This window comes from Amblyomma mixtum, chromosome 7, assembly GCF_055824585.1.
Source record: "Amblyomma mixtum isolate Tamu chromosome 7, ASM5582458v1, whole genome shotgun sequence".
Classification (NCBI taxonomy): domain Eukaryota; kingdom Metazoa; phylum Arthropoda; class Arachnida; order Ixodida; family Ixodidae; genus Amblyomma; species Amblyomma mixtum.
In genome coordinates, this window is record NC_143018.1 from 94,622,994 (window position 1) to 94,638,221 (window position 15,228).

Here is a 15,228-nt window from a genome sequence, read left to right on the forward strand (position 1 = left end):
TTTAACCATTAGACCCGATAGGACGCAGTTAGAAAAAGCGGTTTGCATAGCAAAATAAACCTTATGATTGCTCGCTGCAACTTTTGATGCGCGTCGTAATTCCTATTGAGGTCATATATGCAGCCTTTGTCAAAAGTCCTCGAGCCTTCACGGTGGCCCTAAACTCCGGAGAAAGTCTTAAAAGGTGAGAGGTGAGGGTTCCGGTCATCCTGTACAGATTTGGAGGGACAGCTGTAATAAATTCTTGTTTTGCAACATAAATAAAAAGCTCCACGATCCCTGTATTTCTCATTCAGTGCCAAGAACTGTTGTATAATGTGTTAGTAACAGATATGCTTCTTTTCACATGGATTCTGAGATGTTGAGGAGCGCAATAAAGGTATCGGGGGTTTTCGTGTACCTGTGGAATATTTCTTAACATTATTTTTTGTAAGAAATGTTTTCATGTTAACATGCATACTGGAGTTTGATGTTTATTTCTATAAGTATACTGGACAGCTAAAAAAGAAGTAATTGTTTTACTGCACAGAACAGCGCATTGTGAACATGCTGACATAAAAACTTGTGCACTTTCTGCTGATTCTCTACTGTTTCAGAGATGGCTTTAGAGGTTGTTAACTGTAATTATTAAAGTATACAGTCAGCTTCAAATAAAATGCAGATTGAAATCAGCATAAAATGTCACACATCTGTGTCAAATGTGGTTACATTTCATGCACAATTAACGAAATAGTTTTAATCGCTCCATCCTCCCTTAGCAATGCCGAACAAATGAGATGCTCTGGGGTGAGTTCCTTAAAGGGACAGTGAGGAGAGCTCTATTAACATTTTTTTTTTATTGCAAAATCCGATAGTTCGGCATTTCATGGCTTTGTTGCCACTTGGCCGGCAGCAAAAGATGCATTTATTTCTGAGAAATTTGGATTCGAAGTTGAAAAAGTTTTTCCCGCCACTCAGATTCAAACCTGGGATTCTCCTATGACGACACAAGACTAAGTGACGTGAAACATGACGTAACGCAGACTCCGTGATTTCTGACAGCCAGCACAGCGGCCTAGCAGCAGCCGAAATGAAAGCAACCGCCGGCCGCACGTTGAAGGCATCTATCGGCTATTGCGGCCGCCGCTACCGTCGCTTCGCTTACGTTTGCACCGGCGTTTTGCCAGCGTTACGATGGATCCTGTTCTCGAAGTCGTCAACGAAGTTCTCGCAAATAGACACCTTTAGCATACCATGTACCTTGTTACTGTTAGCGGAATACCGGGAGCACGCCTATAGCCGGTGAGCAGGCGCTGATTGGTCCCGATGCTGCAGGCGCGCGCGTAGCTGCCGGGTACATGGCGCCATCTGGCGACGTCAAGGAGATTTACGCATGCATTGGCTGCGCCTCAGTGATTCGTGGTTCCTCGTGTCCCAGTGTTACTAGAACTATTGGTTCTAGCAACACTGTTTTGTCCTATGACGTCATCACACTTGTACTTGCGAGTTTGGCCTGTGGCGGCGATACCTGTATTTTGGTTCTTGCTCTTTTCTACGTTACAAGAGCTTTGTTGTCAGTATGAGTGGCGTTTTTGTAATCAGGAGCTGGTATTTTGTCGATACAAGCCAACTTCAATTTTTCCTCAGTGTCTCTTTAAAGTGAAGGTGAAGTATTTTTTTCAGAATTTGAGGTTCTTCAAGAATTTAAATTAAAGCATGCCAAGTAGTTTTGCGCTAGCATTTAAAATAGTGACGTAATAGACGATTAAAACCACAGTGACATTCAGGGTTCTCCTCACTGCATTGGGGAAGTGCGGAGAAACTCGTAGTGACGTCATCGTTACCAAAATTTCAGACGTGCGCTGCGTTCTGCCCACGAGCTGCCACGTTTTTTTCTGACTCCGTCAAACAAATACTTCCTGGGCTTTACTTTTGGCGGCGTTGGTTTTCTTCGTTGAAGATAGGCGCGCTCAGATAGACGTGATACCAGACTGACCTCCGGTACATTTGGAACAAGCTTAAGATCAACGAGGCGTCTACAGTTAGGGATGTTTTAGGGCCTTTGATTTTTCGACGTCCCCCCCCCCCCCACCCACCCACCTTCCGGCTTTTGTGATCAACACTTTTTGATCCAACAGTGAATTTCTTAATGGAGTCGAAGTACAGACGCATAGCACAGAATGTCATGGGTGTCATAATGAAGGCCTATGCATAAGTTCTGCAGTGCACACCGGAATACGCAGTGATAACAGAATTAGATAAACGCACAAAGCCACAGGCGCTATGATATAAGTACTACTTGTAGTAGTTCAAGTCCACTCTGTAGCGCTTGTAATGAAGCTAGCGGTGTTCAGTTATTAATAGCAGATTATGAGCACCGTACTTTGCGATCAAGAGATGTGGTTTTTCACCATAAAGCGATGGTAAAAGGAACAGAGTAAAAGCAATTTCTTGCTTCAAGGAAAAGAATCTTGGTAGGTGTCTAAACAAAGCAGCCTCTTAAAATTCCTTCGCTCCCACTGCTTGAGTGTCATCCAATCTGTTTGAAGCCAACTGAAACACGGAATCTGTACTGAAAATGGTGAATGCATGCATAGCATTTCCATGCTCTTGTTCTCGTGCCCACTATTTGGATGTAGCAGCAGCCCACTGCCAAGTGAACACGCTTCTCAGAGAAGCTTGTTATTTTTTTTTCCTTCCTTGGAGTGGGCTCATTATTATTCTACCTCTTTATAATGAGCTGCAAGTTTTCACCCAATTGAAATGCGTTCTCGGCATTCAGTATTTCCATCACTTGCGACGACGATAGCACTGTCTTTCCTCTTCCTCATCTTCCATGCTGGAATCCTAAGCAGCTGTTCTTGTGATGATGGTTGGTTTGGTTGAGCCGCCGCGGTGGCTCAGTGGCTATGGTGCTCGGCTGCTGCCCCAAAAGACGCGGGTTCGATCCCGGCCGCGGCGGCTGGAATTTCTTTGGAGGAGAAATTCTAGAGGCCCGTGTACTGTGCGATGTCAGTGCACGTTAAAGAACCCCAGGTGGTCGAAATTTCCGGAGCCCTTCACTACGGCGTCTCTCATAGCCTCAGTCGCTTTGGGACGTTAAACCCCATAAACCAAACCAAACCAAACCAAACCATCTTGTGATGAGGCTGTCGTAGATTTTTTAAATAATGTTAAAATCAGCTGCCTTTGCCACAGATGTGGGACTGCCCGATGGCAGTAGAATGTTGATGGTACGAATTCTTCTGGAGCACGCGAAATATTCTTATCATACCGAATTCGTAGGACCCAAAACAAGCCAACTTGAACACGAAAATGAACAAAAACTTTATTATGGTTAACTACTTCCGGCCGAGAAAGTCTGTAATGCACCTCTGCACTTTCCTGCCCTACATGTTGCTGACCAGCCCTGTCTGAAACGCGTAAAACCGTGCAACGTTTTCATCGCTCACTTTGCCGGCACCGACGGTACGGCCCAGAGCATCAAGAACGTGAAAGGTTTTTGCCAGTGGTGGCGGTTGGTCTGACTCATTGGCATCCTTCACTATCGCTGTCAGGATCCTTGAGTTCATCCCCATCTTCATTGACTAACTCTTCCATGGTTCTTAACCCGCATGTAGCAACGTCGTCGTCAGCGGTTAAGAAGTCGCGAGCCGAAGATTGAGTAGCGAGATTGTCTCAGCCTTCAATCATTAAATCCTCACTGAGCTCTTCATTATCTCCCATAAGAGCCGCATCAGGTCACATGTTCAAACCACATTTTAGAAAACAATTAGAGATTGTGGCTGCAGTCGCATTGTTCGAAGAGAGAGAGAGAAACTCTTGAATGAAATACTTTTTCCAAGACATAGCTATGACTTGGTTGTTCCAAGACATAGCTAGCAAGTGCGCTGCGTCTAGCAGTCTGATACGCAAATTCACGTCTTTGCGCTCAATTTGGGCCCGAAGACGCCTAATTAAAGTCCTTTGAAGTGATGCTTAATCTTGCGAATGATTCCCGCGTCTAGTGGCTGCAGATGGCTGGTAGTTTTTGCTGGCAGGAACCTGACTGTGGGGTTGTTGAGAGTCATTTGCTTTGGGTGGGCAAAACACTGGTCGACAAAAACCAAGTCCTTCGGTTTTTGGATGCCATTTTACGGTCCAGGTTTCTGACGAAATCACGAAATGAATCTGCAGTCATCCAGGCCTTTGGTTCTCTCTGTACAAAACAGGCAAACGTCGTACCGATCGGAAACACCTTGGCTGCTTGGACTTGCTGATGACTGTAAGCCGTAGCTTCCCCGAGCCGTCAGCGTTGCAGCAAAAAAGCACTGTCACTCGCTCCTTGTTTGCCGGGGCATGGCTGACCTTCCACGCACAGTCCTCTCCGGTTGGGGATTGAAAAAGAGGCCCACCCCGTGGGCATTAAATATGTCGCACGGCGCGTACTCCGAAATCAGAGCAGGCAGCGTATTCAGCCAGTCGTCGACACCTGTCTCGTCCATTTTCCTTCACCAGAGACCACTCTGTACACAAGTCCGTGCCTCTCTTTAAATCAGTGCAGCAATCCTCCAGAAGCTTGGAAAACTTCGATTCCAAAAGAAAGTGCGATGCTGTCAGCTTTTTCTCGCAGTACCTTGCCTTCCACATTAACGCCGGCTACTGTTACTTCGCGAAACCATGTCAGCAGGAGTGCTACCAGCTAAACATACATCTCCGCCTTCGCTTGCTTTACGGTGACAGACACGGATGTTCTGAGCGTTCTTCAAATTAACATCTCGCTGGCCTAGAATGGTGGAGAGCGTCGACGGTGCCAGCCCTAACTCTTTTGCCAAGTCAACACGTTTCTTCGCTGGGCTTTCATCGAGCTTCTTAAGTACATCAAGCTTCTCCTTAAAAGAACTAGCCTTCCGCTTCCACGACATGTCAACATCGAAAGCTTGCGCAGTTTGCATCTCTGTCACATTTGGGCAGACCACGTTGCACTTGGTGAAATGCACACGGCAGCGACGCACAAGGGAAGTGCTCGGGCACAGCCAGCGGCAGCGGCCAACCGGTCAACTCCCCGCAGCTAGCGAGGTAAGTTTTCGATGAGCCAATGAGCTGCCGGCAAGTGGGTGACGTAGCCCTGTCGGGCACATGACTCATCTTGACTCGTCGGGTTGCTACAGGCAACGCGTGTTGTAGTGCGCACCCGTCGAGACCGGCGAATGGAAAGCCGGGGGTACAAAGGGCCAGTGGATGCAGCCGGTATCCTCTACCCCTCTACGTGGGCTCGCTTGCGCGCGTGGGTGGTTGGTCGCTCGTTCGCATCATCCGCGCCGGCTTGCAAAATGTTTCGTATAATCCCGAATCGCAATACATTCTGTACAACGTAGACCGTCCAAGACACTTTGGAAATGCGTATCATACAGAAATTCGAATCAATCGTAATCGTATCATCGAGATTCTAATATTTCTTTCACTGGTAAACGTTGCCTCCCAGTCTTGAATCAAAATTCAAAGAAGTTGTCCTCACAATCCTTTTAAATATTACTGAGAGGAAGAGAGGACTATTATGGCTCATATGCCCCATATTTACTGTCTTTCTTTTTTCCCCAGCAGATTAACCCCTGGCATCTATTTCTCCAGGCTTCCCCGGAAGGCAGGCACCCTTCACAGGTGAAGGTCAGGTGTACTACACGAAGCACAAACAACCTGGCCAAAGCTCAGTGAGTAACACAAGTTTGCTTCAATGAGCGTGCATAAAAACTAAAAAAAAAAAGTCAGACTAGTCCCCCATTCAGGTAAATTCGTCGCTCAGAGATGAGCTCAAAGGCATGCACAACTCTTTATTGCAAATAAGCCCCCTCATCCCCAGAAACGAAACTTCACTGCATTTCAGCAATGCTTAACGTGATGGTGTTGATGGTGTCAATGTGATGGCGTTGGCTGGCTCGACTGGCTTGGCGCTGAAGGGGAAGAAGAACACCGACTTCTGGTCGCCCAGACGGTCGACATGCTCGGCCTATAAATTATTGTCGATTAAAGGTCTTTTACTGATGGTCACATTTGCTCGGAATGCAATCAATGCTGCAATGCCACAGTGTGTTGAGAACAGGCGGCCAACTTTTTCTCTCCGACCCACAGAAAGCGAGCAGAGGAGAAAATTTGTGCCCTACTCATGCAGCAAGACGGCACGGACGTGAAGAAAACACTGTTAGATTCAGTTAATGGCCAACTGCATGTAATTTACTACATGACTTGATAACCTCGCACTACTTGTTATTGTGTGAGACGACACAACAATCCAACAATTTTTGCCCTGCCAGTGCCGCTTCGGCATGGAAACACTGTAAAGAACTTGTTCAGACAGTAGGCGAGGTGACTTGAGTCAATCCCTGTCAGACAGGAGGCAGGGTAAGTCCATTTACACTATCTTTGTGATATACACACATGGGGCCATTGTTTTCCCCTTAACGAGGCAGGGAGCCACTTGAGTTTAAAAAATTACTTACAAGGCACCCGTCAGGAATGCTCAAGTATGTCAAGCACACTGGCTCACTGTGAAAGAGGGGCGTCTTGTTAGGAAGCCCATGAAGCAAGCACTTTATTTGCCTATTACCCTCTTGGTAAGGTGAAGTACGGTAGACATGACAGGCAAGGAAGGAAAGTTCTGCAAGTGCTTCTCCAGACACCAGTCGCACCATGACGCCACACAGCAACCCAAGAACTCGGCACCGCATCTCCGGGAATGAGCTTCCGCCCTTTCCACTTCCTCACAGTGAGCCTTTTCCCACCGACCAGCTCGCGGTGAGGTGCAGCAAAACAATCATTCAGGTGAGGAGTGAAGACTTGCTGCACATCGTTCAGGCTTGTGGCCTCCTTGCCTTCTTCTTTCCAGTCTTCTTTCTTTTCCCCACCCCTGCAGTTGCCAAGGGAAGCGGGAAGAAAATACATTTGCTGAAATGTACACACACTGGAGTGGGAGTTAAAGCCTTTTTCCAGGACCACAGTTCTCCCCAAAAAAACCACGCATCAAAAATCCTGGCTTCTCTCGTAACGACTAACAGCCAAACCTTGTTAAAGCAAACAGCTGGTAAAAAATAGTAAAATACTTCAAAATTGGTAGGGGTTTAATGCGGTTAACCGAGTACACGTGCAGAGGCAGGTGTTCTTGCTTCAGTTGACGAGGGCACCTAAGCTCCGCATTAAGGAAAAGACACGATACCTTTAGCAGGTTAATGCCCATATATGCGGAACTGATCACTTTCTACTTAACATTCATAGATGGCGGTGAGTCCTCGTAAAACTACCAGCGCAGTGGCGCAGCAGTTAAGAGATGAGCCACTGAACTGGCATGTGGCCGTTTCTATCAAAGCCAGCGGTAGGGTTTGTGCGACGCATCCCGAACAACCTCTCGCGCAGCTGCCGCGACGCTCCTACAAACTTACCCGAGCTTACCCGAGTCACCTCACGTAGTAACTCAGACAAGACTTTTGGTCAATGTGAGTGAGCGTATAAGTGGTTTCGCACTAATAAAGCCGAAATTCGTTACAAAAAATTTTGCCAGAAACTCATACAGGAGAAGCAGAATTTAGTCAATGATAGGACGGCAACTGGACAGACCTTTTCTAAAGTTTTAGCACTGTTTTGAGGCCACTTGTGGCAATTGCAGAGGCTGCAAGAAACCGAGCACCAAACGTGTTAGTGTGGCTTCCCAGCACAGCACAACCAGCACATGGCGGCGGCAGATCAAAAGCCTGCTGGGCGGCTACCCCGCATTACAGCGTTGTTCATCTTGAGAAAAACAGCGCTTGCAGGCAAAGGACCAGAACGAGAAGGACACAACGCTGCGCTGACTAACAACTTTATTTCGGTATAGGAAAGCCTAGTCCCGCGGGGAATCCTCATATATGGGCTCCATCCGCGAGCCACCGTTTATGCGATAGGAAGCCAGCCGATCCGCACCTTTTATACAGAACCGGAGGGAGTGAAGCGCACGCGCAAAGATCAGCAAAGTGGAAGCACGGAAAGAGCCAACAGATAGGCCAACTATTCTTATCGTCACTGATAACTAATAACGCAGGCCACACAAACGAGAAAAAAAGAAAGGGAGGGTGGGGAGGGTGGAATGAAAAAAGTGGGGAGAAACAAAGGCAGAGAGCGTAAACAAACAATTCTAAAAATATCCTGAAGAAGCTAACAACCAACACCGCTAAACGAATGGCGACGAAAGGTGACAAAGATAAAAGCTCTAAAAGCTGAACAGACTGGAGCATAATAGGTGCAGGAAAAGCCTGCGGAAGATGTAAAATATCGGCACGGCTAAATGATGACGGAATTAAAAGCGTTAAAACTGATAAAATCAAAAAACCTGAGAAGCCGGTGAGAATGAAAACAAGAAGGGAAGGTGGTCACGAAAATGAAATTGCACAGACAACAGATCCATAAAAAGAAGCAATGAATCATAAAAACATGAGGGCGATAAAACCTAAGAGGAGATAACAGAAAAGTTTTTACAGAAAATTTAAGATGGGAAACATCGTAAAATGTGGACGCCAACAAAACATCAAGGGATGAAACCAAAAGAATGCACTGAATCAAATCGAGGCAGAGAGGAATGAACACTCTCTGTCGAACAGGGCAACTGACGGTGTGCTAACGCACTCATCTTTTAGCTTGTTGGGTCTTTCCGCACTTCCACTTTGCTGATCTTAGCGCGTGCGCATGACTCCCTCCGGTTCTGTATAAAAAGTGCGGATCGGCTGCCTTCTGAAATAAAGTTTTTAGTCAGCACAGTTGTGTGTCCTCCTCTTTCTGGTCCTTTGTCTGCAAGCGCTGTTTTTCTCAAGATGTACAGTCTTTGTCAAAAGTAACTAGGCTGCATGGTTTGCTTCTAGCTCGTACGTTGGAGCTCTTACAGCTTCCATGAAGCTGAAATGGTCGTTAAAAGAAAGAACTGGGGGTCTTCTTACCTTCCAACATCTTTCGATCTTTCGGAAAACCACGACGACTCCACTAAACAAGCTAGAAGCAAACCTTGCAGCCTGGTTACTTTTGACAAAGACTGTACTTCAGCCATCTTGCCCAGCAACACACCTTGCACAGTGTTGTTGCGTAAAAAATGGGAAGCCAGAACTAGAGCTATCCCCTTCTTCACCCCTGCCATGACAGTCGATGTGAGCACGGGATGGCTACTGAAATGCCCTAGGCTCCTGCACCACGCCGCAGGTTCCCGGGCACTATTGACAGGGGCGGAAGGTGAAAATGAGTGCCGACCACGGGGCTACCAACTGTTCACACCGCTATATCTTCTGTGGCTCTGTACGAGATAAAGCGGGGAACCATGGCGCGAACGCATGCTGCACCCCTACTAGTCTATTGTGTAGTGAGGCAAAGCCTGCTGCTTGTCATCCGAGTGGGCACAGCTTGGCGCTTGGCAGTTCAATATATCCTTGAAGAAACGTAGCTTGATGGGCAGGTTGATGTGTGACTGTGGAAAAAATGAGCAGAAAAGACGTGTTCACAAGAGGAAGGGGTACACAGGACAACGCATCGCCCTGTCTACTCCTTCGTCTTGTGAACGCGTCTTTTCTGCTGATCTTTTCCCCATTAGATATACCCATTTCATGGCAAACAATGATATATAAAGTACGAATTGCAGGCGTTTGTTAAAGACATCGACGTGATAGCATTAAAAGTCCAATTCTTCAGAAAATCCAGTGTCAATGTTGTGAGCACAAAATCACAGGTATGGCTCAGGCAGGTAGTGCCCAGGGAGCAACCTAAGAGACAGGAGGGGACCACCAAGGTCACGTGACTTTGCGGTGTCATCACAACCTGCCTACCGGCTAGTGAGCAAACTGCCCACCGTGGCAGGTGGCAGTTAAATTAATGATAGGTTGCCCGGGAAGAGCTATCTGGGCTGCACAAGGTCCACTGCTGGGAGCACCGGTCATCGCAGGACAGTGGCACGAAGCTTAACCACTGCACCGCTGCGCCAGGAGGGGTATGAGGACTACCAAGCATCCACGAATGTAAAGCAGAGAATTACCATCTGCAAATACAGTAATTAACCCCTAACGCTATCGCGTCGTACCCTTAAGGAGAAGCGTAAGTGTCCCCTTCAACTTTTTAGGTACAGTTTGATATAACCAATAATTCATAATATCTGTGCTCGGTATATCAAGGTTTGACTGCACTACGCATAATACAGTCACATATGCCATGACGTAATTGTGCATTTAAATGGATGCTCATGCCTCAATTACAAACACAGCACTACACCAGCGTAGCATCAAAAGAGGACTGCGACATTGCAACTACCGTGGAAAGCACAAGGACAGCGACAAAAGGAACCGACGGGACAGCAGGCTCAAAAGAGGAGTGCCTTCGTATGCGTTGCCAAAAAATTTGCATGACATACGTGTACGAGGCAGATTATCGCAGGAGCAGGAAGAGAGAAAATTCATGTTTAAGAGAAGCTCTCTCTTGCTGGCTGGCACACTGCCTGCCTATGTCGATTCTGCAGTCTTTCCCGACCAGGTATCACTGCCTGCCCGGTTCACTTAAGGTACGAACACACTAGCGGAAAAACGCACGGCACGCCGCCGGCGGCACAACCCCCGCTGCGAAAGGGATGGCCATACCGGCGGCGAGGAGTACGCGGAAAAGCGCCGCCACGCAAAGCTGCCTCCATGCCAAACCGGTTGTGGTACCTGATTCTGCAGGAGCACGCGCGGCTCCGCCGCTGCCGCTGGCATGTAACTTTAGTAGGAGCCAAGAGGTGGCAGCACAGACGCTCCCCACGTGACTAAGCCGGGCGCCCCTCATTGGTCTCCCCGCTCCTCGGCACACGGCAAAGCCATAGCAAAGCGCTGAAGATGGCTCCTCTAGCCTCTGTAGCTCCTCGGCGCATTCGAGCCGCCGCCATGGCAGGTTTCGCGGCAAGCGCCTGCCGCTGCCAGCGCGCCGCATGCGGTTTTCAGCCAGTGTGTCTGTACCTTTACAGTGCCTCAATATCCAGTGATGCCTTTCAATGTGGCTTCAACAATGCCATCATTTCAGTTAAGAGACGTAGAGTCGCGTAGCCTTTCCGCTACTGCGATAGCGTCACTTTTGGCTTTGTAAGCTAAGACATGGCACTGAAACCACTGCCAGGAGTCTGGTTCTAGTTTCAGGCGAAAATTTCGAAGCTTCTCTCCCATACTAAAGGTATGAGTGGTCAACCTCTGCGATCAAAAACAGCATGTTCCCCGAACAGAGGACGCCACCCTTCAAGCACCCGAAGGTGGCTAAAAGGGCTCACTGTCACACTCCGCTGTTGCATTTTATGCTCAGGCTGTGAGGCTGAGAACAAAACGTGACAGCGACATTCAGGATAGTTCTAGGCAGGCACAAAAGGATTCAAAACCCATTTGCAGACAAAAAAAAAGTTTTTCATCTCAAGATATCGGTTGGGTGCAAGCCAGTACGGCGACAAGCTTCTCCTTTTTCTATCACACGTACTTGCGCCAAGAACAAAGAACAAGGAAAAACAAGAAACACACACAACATCCACAGTACACACACATTGCACATATACAGCGTTCGCATGTGTAGGACCACGTAAGCGAATCCCTGTACATGGAAAGAAGCAGCATATTCGGTTCCCTTCACACAGCCCCCTGCAAGCTCAGGAAGCACGTATTAGCACAGTGTGTTAACTTCACACAGTCAAATGTCACACAGAGGAGCTCAATACAACTCGCACTTGCATGCAGAACAGCACTGAAATAGTGAATGGCTCACCTTTGGGCAGCTCGACCACATTGGACCAGAGAGTGAGGCAGTTGGCATCACACACGGGAGACACCTGCACGTGGTTAAATGCAAGCATGGGCGAGGCTTCAATTTCTGAACTCGCACTACAGAGAGCCCCATTTTGACTGCAGGAGGACAACAGCCAGCGTGCGTGAATTTCCACTGGGCTCAGATAGTGAAGAACATCAATGCTTACTGGAACCAGTGAAGTTGTAGTTATATGTAGTTATAAGGGGCTCTATGGCTCAGAAGCAACTGTGGCTATCATGCGCCAAGCACAAGGTTAGATTGTTTGTTATAATAAGTGTATAAATGTTATATTATATTAGAATTAAAACATTGGCTTTCTACATAAACTTACAAACAAGCGAAAACTCGACGAGCGCTTGCTCACCTAAATGCAATGCGCGATGAAATGGAATGCGTTCATCGTAAAATACAGCAAGAAAATTTTTTTAAGTTCTTCGAGATGCGAACAAGAGATTAAAATGTCATTAACTGAGAGCAAATCGCCACACTTTTGACGCACAGGTTTGTCTCTTTTTTTGTAAATAAGAAGCTATGGATGATGTGTGTGTGACCTGTGCGTAAACGACATAAAATTACTTCGATGAAACGCTCTTTATGACGGCATGATTTCCATTCGTTTAAAATTGGCTATACAGTACGCAGCTTGTTGTTTCCTTAGTGCACACAAGCTTGCACATTCATGAATTCCTGAAAATGCGAACTGACAGAAAATAAAAACCCAACATAGTATTTTTAAGAACCCTGAGTTCTTCTCGCGCAACGAAAATCTTGGCACCCAAAGTGCAACTTAGTAATTGCAACAGCTGCAATGAATGCACGTAAACTCCGTTTTCAGAAGATTCTTTTTCAACCAGTAGATGTGGCTCCTTTTTACAATATTTACTCGCATAATGAACCCGCTTTTTTTTTTAAAGTAGACTTCAATTTGGGGGGAGGATTCAATAAGTAGGAAAAAAAGGTTCAGCAGATTTTTTTTTTTTTTTGTAAGTGCAAATTCCGCACGCCCGCCTCATTCCAGGTGGCAGTCCACTGTTTTAAGAGCAAGAAAGCACTTAACCAGCAACTTTATAAAGTTTTGTCTTGTTTGTTTGTACGTGCGTGCGCACGCGCCTGTGGAAGCTATGTACATTCAGGTGAACTGCACAACACTGCAGACTCTTGTCAACACATCTTCCACAGCACAGCGAAGAAGAAGAAACTGGATACCCTAGGTGGAACATTTTGAACTTGACACTGTTCAGTTCATTAAACCTGCCATTCACAGCCATAGACAGAGTGTAGCAACTACGATCTGTGAATTAGATATTGCTGACATAATCGCCCAGTAACCTATGCGAATAAATTTTTCCACAAGAGAGCATAAACCGCTGTGAAAGCGCTGAATTCCACTTCCTTGTGGAAAACTTTGCGTCAGGTTGTATCAAGATTTCTGCAGTGGGCCACTAACCTGCCCATGCCACGCAGGTGTGAACAAGGTCTGTTTGCTGAATGGGTACCGCATGTTTGCGCTCTCAAGTGCATACCTCGTCTCTCCATCTCTAAATACACACCATAACAGACAACTGTAAAATATTTTTCTTGGGTCCTTGAAGTTGTGCCTTTGTACTGTTCATAGAAGGTTGAACAGTACAAAGGCACAACTTCAAGGACCCAAGAAAAATATTTTACAGTTGTCTGTTATGGTGTGTATTTAGAGATGGAGAGACGAGGTATGCACTTGAGAGCGCAAGTGCATACCTCGTCTCTCCATCTCTAAATACACACCATAACTTTGTACTGTACGGTAAATAAATAAACAAACACACTTTAAAACTATCACCTTGCGTAAGATGCAACGTAAGATGCCAGAATCCCAAGTAACAACAACGTATCAACTGTAAATACAACGTTGAACTCTCGATAACCTTCTCGCTAGGACCACACAAATGAGATGTCGCTGTTAGTCTTTGATCAAGACTTATACCACACCACAATGATGAACTGAAAATTTGACTGCCAACTCACCCGAACACAGTAGTAGTTCCCTGCAGTCACATCCTTAAACAGTACGGACATGGAAGAGTTCTAGAAGGAAAAAAGGAAAGGGATTCAATTATCAACCTTGCTTCTATCTCCTTGCAAGCCATACAAGAAGCCAGTTTCAGATCGCCAAACCTCAATTTTCACTTTCACTTACACAGAAGGGAAGCATGGAACCAGGATTTACCTAACCCACTACAGTTTCGTGAACTGCTATGTTTAGTGAAATAAGATTTCCTCCATATTTACCTTCTATATTTACCTTCTAAAATTATCTTTGAGAATGCACCCCACAAAATACCCTAAGGCAGTGTAAAGGCAGCATGCAGCGTTAATCTTGCGGTCCCTGAAAAAAATGTTTGTCCAACTTCGGAACTACAGCAGCTGACAGATTTTTCAGACTCTGATAATTCTGACTAGCACGATATTTTGTACTTCACTGAGAAACCGTCATGCTCCTTAGGAATGTGAACGTATCAACAACCAATATTTCGGACCCTGTGAAATCAGTTACATTTTCAGTCTAAAACAGACACCAGCAGGAGTCTGTAGAGTCCAAAACCTCGATTTTTCGAACTTACATAGATGCAAGTGAACAACGCTGCCACAAACAGCCGAGTATTCACCGTTGTTGCCAGCATGAATTGAAATGGTTTCAATTCAACGACTGGCTTGGATGAGCTTGCCGATTTCTCTACCTCACTGTTGCTGCTCTAGTTATTGGCAAGTTGTTGGATTCATTCCTGCTGAGGTGGTTTGCAAAGAAGTGGGATCATGGTGGGGAAAGCAGCCATGTCCACTGCGGATCAAACGACATCACTACCCCTAGCAAGGAGGGGGGAGTTGTGGGGTCGGGGGAGGGGGGGGGGGGGGGGACAGTTGGAGGAGATCACTTCAGTTCAGTTCTTCCCACGAGTTCCCTCTATCAGCCTTTACAAGCATCAATGGGGAAACGAACTCTGGCAGCAAGGAGTGAGCTTTGCAGCGTGCAAGCTTATAATTGGCTCGCCGCATGATATGCGGGATGACCTGCAGCAGCATCACACATTTTGCTGTAATATCAGCGACATGATGTGTGGTGTGGAAGTGACGAAAGCGTGGCTCTATCTAAATCACTCTGACTGACTTCCAATGAGTAATTACTCATTGAAAACCATCCAACCATAGCCATACGGCTACAAGGGAAAGTGGTACAACTTTCAGAGAAAAATTACGTCTTGGTCCGGGGTTTGAACACAGGACCACTGCTTCACCGGAAGAGTCGTTCTACCAACTGAGCTAACCGGGAAGCCTTGTATATAGTAGGGCGAGAGCGAACTGCTCAATAACTTCGAAGCGGGAACAGTGCTGGTCTGTTGTTTAGGGGGATCCCCCAAGATGGAGCATTATTTGTAAGTGAGGAGTAATCACTCATTAGCATCCACCCAAGCACAGCCA

At 46.6% G+C, this 15,228-nt stretch overlaps 1 long non-coding RNA gene across 1 annotated transcript; it reads right to left on the bottom strand.

The window, feature by feature from the left end:
- Nucleotides 1–6,412: 6,412 nt before the first annotated feature.
- Nucleotides 6,413–13,835, bottom strand: LOC149336889 (uncharacterized). Its single transcript, XR_016284586.1, has 3 exons — nucleotides 13,777–13,835; nucleotides 11,731–11,794; nucleotides 6,413–6,862 (listed from the first exon to the last, which is right to left on the bottom strand). It is a non-coding gene; the product is annotated as an uncharacterized LOC149336889 (long non-coding RNA).
- Nucleotides 13,836–15,228: the final 1,393 nt, after the last annotated feature.